Raw genomic sequence first — 12,954 nt, 5'->3', positions numbered from 1 at the left:
CTTGCCTTTTAGTTTTGTTGACTATTTCCTTTGCTGTGCAAAAGCTTTTTATCCTGATGAAGTCCCAATGAAAATACCAATTTTTTTAAATCTATGTTTTTACAATTTTAATCCCAGGATACTTAGTATATAGTGTTATATATTAGTTTCAGGTGTACAGTATAATGATTCAACAATTCTATACATTGCTCAGTGCTCATCATGATAAATGTACTCTTTAATCCCCATCACATATTTCAAGTTTTTTTATTGTTTTTGATGCTATTGTGAGTGGGATGCTTTTCTTTTTCCGTTCCTTTATTATGAATGTAAAGGAATGCAATTGATTTCTGTATGTTGATTTTTGTATCCTGTCACTTTATAGAAATCATTGATTCCAACAGTTTTTGATAGACTTTTTAGGATTTTATGTAAGATCATAACATCAATAAAAAATGATAATTTCATTTCTTCCTTTCCAAATTGGATGCCTTTTGCAGAAATGGAAGTCTTGAGTGGATTTTTCATTAGTTTTCTTTTTACTATATGTGCAAAGGTGAAAAGTTGAAATAGAATTAGGAGGCATCATCAGAATAAGTCTTTAAAAATTATGGCTAGAGCTTTGCTTGTTTTGAGGTGTCTAATCAAGTAAATTGTGGCTGAAGAAAATACGGGGTCCCAGAACTGGACAGTGATCTACCTAACATCTACAGATTTGAAGAAATTATTAGGATAATAGCTATTAGGTTAATATAACTGCTCTCAGAGATTTGTGCCTCTCCAACCTTTCTCATCATTGCTATACTGCAAGGAACTATGACATCACATATATCAGATTACTAGCTCTAATCCAGCCTTCATCTTAATTTTATGAATTGATTGTACTTAATGCTTCATTTGTTTTTTAAAGCAGTAAAGAATTTACAGTAAGTTTTCAACTTGGGTGAATTTTTGGATAATTTCTTATGTGCTTTTTCTGAAGTGTGCTGCCAAACTAACTTTGCCAGTCATTTTTTTTTTTTTTTTTTGGTCATTGTTTTGTTGTCTCTACATATTAAACCAAGAAAGTGAAACTTAAGGGCCATTCTTTTCTAGTCAGAGAACAGTTATTGATTAGCTTCAGTTTTGCTGCTTCTTAAGAGATATTGGAGTGAGAGGGATAAACAATCGGAACAGAGTTTATAACTCTTTTGATAAAAAAAGATCAGGGAGGGCGCCTGGGTGGCTCAGTTGGTTAAGCGACTGCCTTCGGCTCAGGTCATGATCCTGGAGTCCCTGGATCGAGTCCCGCATCGGGCTCCCTGCTCAGCAGGGAGTCTGCTTCTCCCTCAGACCCTCCCCTCTCTCATGTGCTCTCTCTCATTCTCTCTCTCTCAAATAAATAAATAAAATCTTAAAAAAAAAAAAAAAAAAAAAAAAAAGATCAGGGAGATTAAAAAAAACAAGAAAAATCTTTTAATCTCACTATCCAGAAATAATCACTATTAATATTTTGATGTAATAATAAATTTTAAAATTAAAAACTGACATATTATAGTTTTATAACTTTTATCACTTATTATTGGTACAAACTTTTCCAGTTTCATTAAATATTTTTTCAGACCTTTTAAATAGGTGCATAAAATGGTCTCCTATGGATAAGCCTCATAATAATAATATTATAAAGGGATATTTTCTTATTTTGGACATTTGGGTTATTTTCTTATTTTAGACATTTGGGTTATTTCTTATTTTGGACATTTGGGTTTTCTTATTTTGGACATTTGGGTTATTTCTAACTCTTTGCTGTTGTAAATAATGCAATGGTGAACATCCTTGGCAAACACACGTTTGTACTTATCTTGGATTATTTCCTTATGATATTTTTTAAGACTAGCTATTTGTGAGTCATAGAGTATAAATACTTCTGTGCTGATGTACATAATACTAAATTAAGCTCCAGGATTATTATATGAACTAGTGTATAGTCCCATTATCAATGTGTGAGAATACCCATTTTAGATCTTTTCCAAAATGTGATAATCTTATGGTAATAATGACCTAAAAATAATTAGATGAAGCTTACATTTTTTTGGATTACTAATGAGGGATTAACATTTTTAATATGTTTATTTACTTTTTGTAAGTATTTTGTAAGCTGCTTGTTGAGGGCTTTTTAAATTGCATTTTTCCTCAGTAACATGTTCATCTGGTTTTTTTTTTATTGATTTGTATGTGATGAAGTGTATTAACCTGTTGACAGTTATATGTGCTGCTTATTAGATTTTGCCCTTTAATCTTAGTTATGAAATGCTTTATATCATCCAACTTCTAAGTATTTATTAGATATATTACCTTTTCATTATGATTTCTTTCCCCTCATCCCTTTTAAATATTTAGAATACTTTTGCTCCAACCCAAGATCAAAAAGTCATCTATATATCATCTATAACATATCATCTGTATTATAGAACTATGCTATGTTCTAGTGTTTTTATAGTTTAACAAAAAAAATAACCATTTGATATTTATTCCGGTGAGATACAGAAAACTGATCCCCCCCCCCAAAACATTTAAATAATTGTCTTGGCACCATTTTGGTAATCTTTATTCCTGTTGTTTTGAAATGCTATCTTGGTTATGTGCTTTAATTTTTATATATGCTGTCATTGTATATATACTGGAATTCCAGATTTTGGTATTTCAAACTTCATGTTTTTCTATCTCGTGGTTGTGAAATATGTCACTGTTTTTTCATTTGTTGATTACTAGTGAGTTTGAACCATTAATTAATATTTTTATTGACCATTCCTGTTTTCTTCTTTGTGCTGCCTGTTCAGATCTTGTGCTTATTTTTCTGTTAGTAGTTTATAGTTCTATGAATTTGTAACAATTCCTTATGTATTCTGGGTAGCATTATATATGCATTATAACCAATATTCTCTAGTCTGTGATTTGACTTTTCACTCGATATTAAGTTTGAATATACATGTTTCCACCATTATTGAAAAGTAGAGCACACCTATGAAACTTTTTGTAAGCCAAAATAGCAAAAAGTGAAGGGTATTCCCTGCTTTCCAAAACTTCATTTTACACCACTTTACTTTTACAAAAGACCTACATTAGTACCTGTTTTCTCTAACCTAAGGAAATCTGATTTTCTTTGATGTTATGAAAAAAGCTGTCGCTGTACTAATGTTAGGTCTTTTGAAGTGGTGTAAAGGGAACTTTCAGAAAATGGGGGATACCTGTAGTTGAACTTGTCTATCTTTATTGTTTGTGTTTTTCTAATCTTAATTTAACAAGTACTTAATGAGCATTTACTGTGTTCCAGGCATTGTTTTAGGCACTGGAGATACATCACTGACAAAATACATAGAGATTCCTAGAGCTTACATTCAAGAAGCTCTTACGTACTCTTAAGTTCATAAAAATATTCACGTATATATTTTTTTCCCTAAAAGTGTGTAAGATTTGCTTTTTTACTCTTAGATCATCCACCTGGAACTTATTTTTGTGTGGTGTGAAGTAGGAAATCTAGTTTCACTATTATATCTGGGTAGCCAGTTTTCCTAGCATCATTTATTGACTAATATGTTATTTCTCCACTGTCTTACAGTGAGTATCCCCTCTGTTGGATATCAAGTTTCTGCATTTGTGTGGGTCTATTTCTGTGTCCCTTCTGTTTATTGGTATATTTCTGTATCTTTGCCATCTGTACCACCCTCTTAATTGCTATATCCTTATGATAAGCTTTGATATCATAGGTCTGCTCTATTCTTCCTCAGAATTGTTTGACTTATTCTTAGCCCTTGGCTTTTTCATACGAATTTTAGAATTAGCTGTATTCTCCAGTTATTTCTTCCATTGTGCCTGGCTTCCTTTTCAGGACTGCTACTTGCTGTGACAAGGTATAATCCTGGTGCATTGGTGGGGTCTTCTGGCTTTGACAGTTCTGATTTTTGAACTTCCCTTTGCAGCTACTTGCTTGTGTGCTTTCTTTCTCTTTTCCTTTTTTTCTTTCTGTTTTCCTTTTCCTATGGCCATTTAAAAGAATACTTAAAAATATATATATATTTTAATTTTTTTAAAAGATATTTGAGAGCGAGAGAGAGAGCGAGAGAGAGAGAGCAACAAGCAGGGTGAGGGGCATAAGGAGAAGCAGGCTCTCCGCTGAGCGGGGAGCCTGATGCAGGGCTCAATCCTGGGATTCCGGGATCATGATCTGAGCCAAAGGCAGACGCTTAACCGACTAAGCCACCCAGGCGCCCATAAAAATATATTTTTTAACTTAAAAAAAAAGTAGTATGGGGGGGTATATAATAGAGATGTGTATAAAGCAAAAGGTGCAAATCCCTCTGATCCCAGTTTGCTGAGAGCTTCCAGATATTTTTCTGGGTGTGTACAAGCGTGTGTTTATAAAAGCAAAAAAATGGTCATATGCATTCTGTAGTTCACTTTATTTCATTAATTATTTAAAAGGCAGTCTTCTGTAACTCTCATTCCTTTTGATGGCTGCATGGTATGTTTATATAGTAATGTAACCAATTCCTCTTTGATGGACTTGTAGATATCTATTTGCTCTTTGATACTGCAGCTGCTTTCAAATACTGCTAATCCCCATTGACAGAGTGGAGGTTGTGCAGTTTATTTTCCATCTCCCTAATGCCTCCCCTCTTAGTCTTTTCAAAGGGTATTAGTGGAGTTCTGTCAAAAGCACTCCTATTTACTTTTTTAAAAATAATTTTTTTAGGGGCGCCTGGGTGGCTCAGATGGTTAAGCGTCTGCCTTCGGCTCAGGTCATGATCCCAGGGTGCTGGGATCAAGTCCCGCATCAGGCTCCCTGCTACGCGGGGAGCCTGCTTCTCCCTCTGCCTCTGCCTCTGCCTCTCTCTCTCTCTTTCTCTCTTTCGGACTCTCATGAATAAATAAATAAAACATTAAAAAAATAATAATTTTTTTAAAAATCATGATAAGTGTACTCTTTAATCCCCCTCCCCTATTTCACCCATCCCTCCACCCACCTCCCCTCTGGTAACCATCAGTTTGTTCTCTATAGTAAAGGGTCTGATTCTCGGTTTGTCTATTTTTTCATCTGCTCATTTGTTTCTTAAATTCCGCATACAAGTGAGATCATAATATATTTGTCTTTTTCTGACTTATTTCACTCAGCATTACACTCTCTTGCTCTGTGTTGTTGCAAATGGCAAGATTTCATTCTTTTTTATGGCGAAATAGTATTACAGTGTGTGTGTATACACATCTTTATCCATTCATCTATCGATGGACAGTTGAGCTGCTTCCATAATTGGCTATTGTAAATAATGCTGCTATAAACATAGAGGTACGTGGTATCCCTTTGAATTAGTGTTTAGGTATGTTTTGGTAAATACCCAGTAGTGTGATTCATGGATTGTAGAGTAGTTCTATTTTTAATTTTTTGAGGAACTTCCATACAATTTTCGACAATGGCTGCACGAATTTGCATTCCCACCAACAGTGCAAGAGGGTTCTTTTTTCTTTGCATCCTCCCCAAGACTTGTTTCTTATGCTTTTGATTTTAGCCATTCTGAGCTGTGTGAGGTGGTATCTCATTGTAGTTTTGATTTGCATTTCCCTGATGAATGATTTTGAACACCTTTTCATGTGTCTATTGTCCATCTGGATGTCTTCTTTGGAGAAATGTCTGTTAATGTCTTCTGTCCATTTCAATCAGATTACTTGGTTTTTTTGGTGTTGAGTTATATAAGTTCTTTAGATACTGACTCTTGATTGGATGTGTCATTTGCAAATATCTTCTCCCACTGTGTAGGTTACCTTTTAATTTTGTTGTTTCCTTTGCTGTACAGAAGCTTTTTATTTTGATGCAGATGTTTTATTTTTGCTCTTATTTCCCTTGTCTCAGGAAACATATCTACAAGAATATTGCTAACCGATATTAGAGTGATTACTACCTCTGCTCTTTTCTAGGATTTTTATTGTTTCAGGTCTCACATTTAGGTCTTTAATCCATTTTGAGTTTAGTTTTGTGTATGGTGAAAGAAAGTGGTCCAGTTTCATTCTTTTGCATTTGGCTGTCCAGCTTTCCCAACACCATTTGTTGGAGACACTGTATTTTTACCATTGTATATTCATTCCCCCTTTGTGAGAGATTAATTGACCATATAATTTTTTATTCTATTGATCTCTAATGTATCTGTTTTTATGTCAGTACCATCCTGTTTTAACTACTACTGCTTTGTAATATAACTTGACATCTGGGATTGTGATAACTCCAGTTTTTTCTTTTTTAAGATTGCTTTGGCCATTTGAGGTCATTGTGGTTCCATACAAATTTTAGGATTGTTTGTTCTAGTTTTGTGAAAAATGCTATTGGTATTTTGATAGGGATTGCATTAAATGTGTGGATTGCTTTGGGTAGTATAGACATTTTAACAATAATTGTTCTCCTAATCCATGAGCATGGCATATATTTCCATTTCTTTGTGTTGTCTTCACTTACTTTCATCAGTGTTTTATAGTTTTCGGAGTATAAGTCTTTCACCTTTTTAGTTAGGTTTATTCCTAGGTATCTTATTATTTTTGGTGCATTATAAATGAGATTGTTTTCTTAATATCTCTTTCTGCTGCTTCATTATTAGTGTATAGAAATGCAACAGAGGCACTGGGTGGCTCAGTCGCTTGAGCATCTGACTCTTGATTTCGGATCGGGTCATGATCTCAGGGTTGTGAGATAGTCCCCTGGAGCTCTCTCTCTCTCTCCCTCTGCCCCTTCCTCCCCCCCCTTACAAAAAAAAAAAAGTAATGCAACAGATTTCTGTACATTGATACTTGTATCCTGCAACTTTACTGAATTCATTTATCAGTTCTGGTAGTTTTTTGGTGGAGTCTTTAGGATTTTCTATATAGGGTATCATGTTATCTGCAAATAGCGAAAGTTTTACTTCTTCCTTACCATCTGGATACCTTTTATTTCCCTTTTTTCCCCTAAAGATTTTATTTATTTTTTTATTTTGAGAGAGAGAGGGAGAGCGAGAGCATGTGCACACATGCACATGACTGGGGGTAGGAACAGAGGCAGAGGGGGAGAGAGAATCTCAAGCAGACTGTACACTGAGTGTAGAGCCAGATGTGGACCCATCTCACAACCCTCAGATCATGACCTGAGCTGAAATCAAGAGTCACATGCTCAACTGACTGAGCCACCCAGGTGCCCAACCTTTTTTTTTTTTTTAAGATTTTATTTATTTGAGAGAGAGTGAGTGAGAGAGAGAGAGCAGCACACCTGAGCAGGGTGAGGGGCAGAGGGAGAAGCAGACTCCGTGCTGAGCAGGGAGCCTGATGCGAGGCTCCATCCTGGGACTCCAGGATTATGATCTGAGCCTAAGGCAGACATTTAACAACTAAGCCACCCAGGCACCCCCTTTTTTTCTTTTTGTTGTAGGATTGCTGTGGCTAGGACTTCCCATACTATGTTGAATAAAAGTGGTGAGAGTGGACATCCGTGTCTTGTTCCTGACCTTTGAGGAAAAGCTCTCAGTTTATCCCTACTAAGTATGATGTTAGCTCTGGGTTTTTAGTATAAGGCCTTTATTATGTTGAGGTATGTTCTCTCTAGACCTACCTTGTTGAGGGTTTTTATCCATAAATGGGTATTGTACTTTGTGAAATGCTTTTTCTGCATCTGTTGAAATGATCATTTGGTTTTAATCCTTTTCTTATTGATGTGATGTATCATGTTGATTGATTTGCAAATATTGAACCACCCATGCATCCTGGCAGTAAATTCCACTTGATCTTGGTGTATGATTTTTTAAATACATTGTTGGATTTGGTTTGTTAATATTTTGTTAAGGACTTCTCCATCTATATTCATCAGAGATATTGGCCTGTAGTTCTCTTTTTTTAATGGTATCTTTATTTGGTTTTGGTATTGGGGATATTGGCCTCATAGAATGAATTTGGAAATCTTCCTTCCTCTTGCATTTTTTGGGAAAGTTTGAGAAGAATGGGTATTAACTCTTCCTTAAGTGTTTGTTAGAATTCGCTTGTGAGGTTGTCTGGTCCTGGACTTTTTTTTTTTTTTTTTTGGTGCAAAATGGTGGTTTATTAAAGCATGGGTCCTGTCCCCATGTTGGGGCAAGTAAGGAAAAGGGAGGTTTCAAAAGAACTTTCATATGCTAAAGAGGACTGATGTACAAGATACCAGAGCCATTGTAAAGCTTGTTTCTCCCCCAGCAAGGTATTAACATTAAAACAGTTGGGAGATTCCTGGAAGAATGTCACACACCTCCCACCCACAGGGGGGAGTGGGGTGGGGTGGGAGAGGTTGTGCATATTATGCTTTGTCTTCACCTAGCTCCTTCTGCTCCCTCATCATTTCTTCCCTGAGCAATTTTGACCCTTAAATCTAAGGTTGTTGGAGGCAGAAGTTCTCATTTTCTGTAACATCCTCCCGCTGAATAGGGGCATAGAGATGTCCCTAGCTAGGGGAGGCAGCTGAATCTAAGGCTGACAGGAAGTCAGGAAGTATCTCTGTGGGTGGTAAGAATCATCTGTTGATGTGAAGTCATCGTAGGGACGGAGTCTCGCACTAAGTGGAGAGATACTGGTGGGGAAATCTGGAGTGGGTGGTGTTAAGTCCAGGGGGTGCTCTTCTTGATGGGGTTTTGGAATATAGGTGAAATTTGGTGGGGTGAGGTCCGGAGCCAACAACCAAGAATTCTTGAGACATCTTTGGTGCAAAAGGATGGTTTATTCTGGACTTTGGTTTTTTAACTACTACTTTTTGATTCAGTTTCATTGCTGGCTGTTCAGATTTTCTGTTTGTTCCTGCTTTAGTTTTAGCAGGTTATATATTTCCAGGAATTTATCTATTTTTTTCTAAGCTGTCCAATTTTTTGGCATAGAAGTTTTCATAATATTGTTAAAATTGATTGTACTTCTGTGGTGTTGGTTGTTATTTCTCCTCTTTCATTAGTAATTTTGTTTATTTGGGTCCTCTCTTTTTTTTTTTTTTCCTGTAATGAGCCTTGAGGGATTTATCAGTTTTGTTGATATTGTCATAGAACTGGCTCCTAGATTCATGGATCTGTTCTGTTGTTTTTTTTTTAGTTTCTATATCATTTATTTCTGGTCTAATTTTTATTTCCTTCCTTTTCCTGGGTTTGGGTTTGTTCTTCTTTTTCTGCCTCCTTTAGGTGTAAGGTTAGGTCATTTACTTGAGATTTTTCTTGCTTCTTGAGGTAGGCCAGTATTGCTATAAACTTTTCTCTTAGAAATACTTTTGCTGCATCCCAAAGATTTTATTTTATTTTATTTTTTTGAAAGATTTAATTTCTTTATTTAGAGAGAGAGTGTGTGTGAGCAGGGGTGAAGTGGGGGAGAGAGAGAGGAAGAGAGAGAATCTCAGACTCTCTGGCGAGCATGAAGCCTGACTCAGGGCTTGATCCAATGACCCTGAGACCATGACCTGAACTGAAGTCAGGAGTCCTACGCTCAACCAACTGAGCCACCCAGGCACCTAAATGGCGTCTAAAATCCCAAAGATTTTAGACCATTGTGTTTTCATTTTCTTTGGTTTCCATGTAATTTTTGATTTCTTGGTTTGACCCATTCATTGTTTAATAGCATGTTTATTTAATGTCCATGTATTTGTGCTCTTTCCAGATTTTTTCTTGTAATTGATTTCTAGTTTTATAGCATTGTGGTCAGAAAAGATGCATGGTATGATTTTGATTTTTTTGAATTTGTTTAGAGTTTTTTTGTAGCCTCATATGTGATCTATTCTGGAAAATGTACAGTGTGCACTTTAATGTGTATTCTGCTCTTTTAGGATGGAATGTTCTGAATATGTCTTAAATCCACCTGGTCCAGTGTGTCATTCAAAGCCACTATTTCCTTGTTGATTTTCTGTTTGGATGATCTGTCCATTGATGCAAGTAGGGCGTTAAAGCCCCCTACTATTGCCATTATTGTATTAGTCTTGTTTAGTTCCTTTATATTTGTTCTTAACTGTTTTATGTATTTGGGTGCTCCCATGTTGGGGCATAAATATTTAGAGTTGTTGTATCTTCTTGTTGGATTGTCCCCTTCATTATTACATAGTGTCCTTGTTTGTCTCTTGTGGTCTTTGTTTTAAGTCTATTTTGTCCAATATAAATATTGCTACTCTGGCTTTTTTTTGGCATCCATTTGCATGATAAATGTTTTTCTGTCCCCTCACTTTCAATCTGCAGGTGTCTTTTGGTCTGAAATGAGTCTCTTGTAAGTAGCATATACATGGGTCTTATTTGTATATCCACTCTGTCACACTATGTCTTTTGATTGGAGTATTTAGTCCATTTACATTCAAAGTAATTATTAATAGATATGTTTATGCCATTTTGTTACTTGTTTTGTGGTTGTTTCTATAGATTTTCTGATTCTTTCTTCTCTTGCTATTTATAGGGACAAGGTTCATTGGCTTTCTTTAGTGATATGTTTGGATCCTGTTCTCTTTAATCTTTGTATATTTATTACTGGGTTTTGATTTGTGGTTACCATTAGGTTTGTATATAACATCTTCTGCATATAGCCGTCTATATTAAGTTGATGGTTGTTTAAGTTTAAACTCATTCTTTACTCTTCTTCCTCCCACCTTTTATTTTTTTTAATTTTTTAAAGATTTTATTTATTTATTTGTCAGAGAGACAGAACACAAGCAGGGAGAGAGGCAGGCAGAGGGAGAAGCAGGCTCCCCGCCGAGCAGGGAGCCCGATGTGGGACTCGATCCCAGGACCCTGGGATCATGACCTGAGCCGAAGGCAGCCGCTTAACCGACTGAGCCACCCAGGCGTCCCTTCCTCCCACCTTTTAGGTGTATAGTGTCATATTTCACATCCTTTTATTTCTTGAGTCTCTTCAATGATTTTTACAGAAATATTTATTTTTACTGCTTTTGTGCTTTTTACTTTTCATACTCTCACTTATGGTCTTTCTTTTTCACTCAAAGAGTCCTCTTTAAAATTTCTTATAGGGCTGGTTTAGTGGTCTGTTTTTTGGAGGAAGTCTATCTCTCTTTCTATTCTGAATTATATCCTTACTGGATAGAGCATTCTTGGCTACGGAGTTTTCCCTTTTACCACTTTGAATGTATCATGCCACTCCCTCCTGGCCTGCAAAGTTGCTGCTGAAAAATTCACTTGTAGCCTTATGGGATTTTCCTTGTATGTAACTGTCTTCTTTTCTCTTGCTTTAAATGTTTTTCCTTTATCCCTACTTTTTGCCATTTTAATTGCTATGTGTCTTGGTGTGGACCTCCTTGGGTTGAATTTTCTGGAGGATCTCTCTGCCTCCTGGATCTGGATATCTGTTACCTTCCCCACATTAGGGAAGTTTTCAGTTATTATTTCTTCAAATAAATTTTCTGCCTCTCTCTTCTTCTGAGGTCCCTGTAATGTGGATGTTACTGTGCTTGATAGGCTTGTTAGAGTTGCTGAGTTCCCTAATACTATTCTCAATTTATATACTTTTCTTTCCTTTGCTCAACTTGGTTACTTTGTATTACTCTGTCTTCCAGGTATTAATTCATTCCTTGGCTTCATCAAGCCTGCTATTTATTATATGAAGTGTATTTTTAATTTCACTTATTGTGTTCTTGACCTCTGGTTCTTTTTTATCTCTGTGTTAAGGGTCTCACTGATGTCCTCCACTCTTTTCTCCAGTCCAGTGAGTATCTTTGTGATCATTACTTTAAATTTTCTTTCAGGCATCTTATTTATATCCATTTTGCTTTGGTCTCTAGCTGTGGTTTGGTCCTGTTCTTTCATTTGGGAGATGTTTCTCTGTCTTCTCATTTTGTTTGACTTTCTGTGTCTGTTTCTCTGTGTTAGAGAAGTCAGCTACTTACCTTACTCATAACAATAGTAGTCGTTGAGGAAGAAGTATTATAGTGCCCTGTAGTGCAGTGTCCCTGTTCCCCAGGGTGTGTTGCAGGTGCTCTGCTGGTGAGTTCTGGCATCTTCTCCCTTCAGTCCAGTTGTTTGCTGATGCTGTCTTTACCTATTGTGAGTAGCAAGGTGTGCAGTGGTCTACCTGTGAAACAATACCTGCCACTGCTGGAACTGCGGTCCTGCAAAACAAGTGGGTCAGGAGATGTGGTATTGGCAGGGTGGTCTTCTCGGGGAGGGACCCCACAGCACCACAACTCAGGGGAGCATGCCTGGGAAGGGCTGATCTGCCAAAGCACATGTGGTGGGGTTCGGTTTGGTGTAAGCAAGTTAAGTAGCATGTGGCCACCCACACAGTGTTGGTTTCCGCAGGTGGCTGTTATTTATGCTGGGGAGCAGGGGAGGAAAATGTCACCTGCCAGCTCCATTTTTCCTGGAGGGGTGTCCCATGATACCTGTCTTTCCAGACCCGTGCTCTGAGATGAGCAAATCTCTGTCCTCCTTGTCTGCCTGTGGCATTTTTCGAACTGCTGGTTCTACACTGCATCTGCATAGGCTGTTTTTCATGCTGTCTCTTTAAGATGAGGGACTCTGTTTCCTAACACCTTCTGGGCTCACCCAGAGCTGAGCATGCTGGTTTTTAAAACTCTAGGTTTTAAGTCCTGCTGGTTTTAAGAACTCATGAAATTTCAAAGGCAAATATGGAGATTCATCCTCCCAGTTAGTATGAAGATCTGTCTGCTGCTCTTCTCTGCCGCTGGCTTCTTCTCTGCTGCGGCAGACTGCGGTCCCTTTTGCTCCCAGACTGTGTCCTCACCCTTTATACCTCCTTTGGTGTGGACTCTTCCTGCCCTTCACTGTGGAGTGTGTTCTGGCAGCCCTTGGGCTGTTTCCTGGGTTATTTCCGCTGCTGTGGGTGTTACCTAGTTGTATCTGTGGGAGGAGCCGAGTTTAGGGTCCTCCTACTCTGCCATCTTCCCAGCCAACCTCTCCTATTAACTTTTTAGGGCCCTGGCACGTACCTTTCTTTGGTGGAAAGAGTTAACAACCTTGATGTAAATTCTTC

The 12,954-nt window shown here is 37.2% G+C and overlaps 1 protein-coding gene across 1 annotated transcript in view; it reads left to right on the top strand.

Annotated features, from left to right (window-relative positions):
* The window catches only part of SCAMP1 (secretory carrier membrane protein 1), a 122,849-nt gene that overhangs the window by 46,473 nt on the left and 63,422 nt on the right, over positions 1–12,954 (top strand). The window lies entirely within an intron of this gene.

The sequence above is a fragment of the Halichoerus grypus genome, chromosome 2 (genome assembly GCF_964656455.1).
Source record: "Halichoerus grypus chromosome 2, mHalGry1.hap1.1, whole genome shotgun sequence".
Taxonomy (NCBI): domain Eukaryota; kingdom Metazoa; phylum Chordata; class Mammalia; order Carnivora; family Phocidae; genus Halichoerus; species Halichoerus grypus.
Note: the sequence above shows the minus strand (reverse complement) of the source record. Positions and strands in the feature narration are given on the sequence as shown.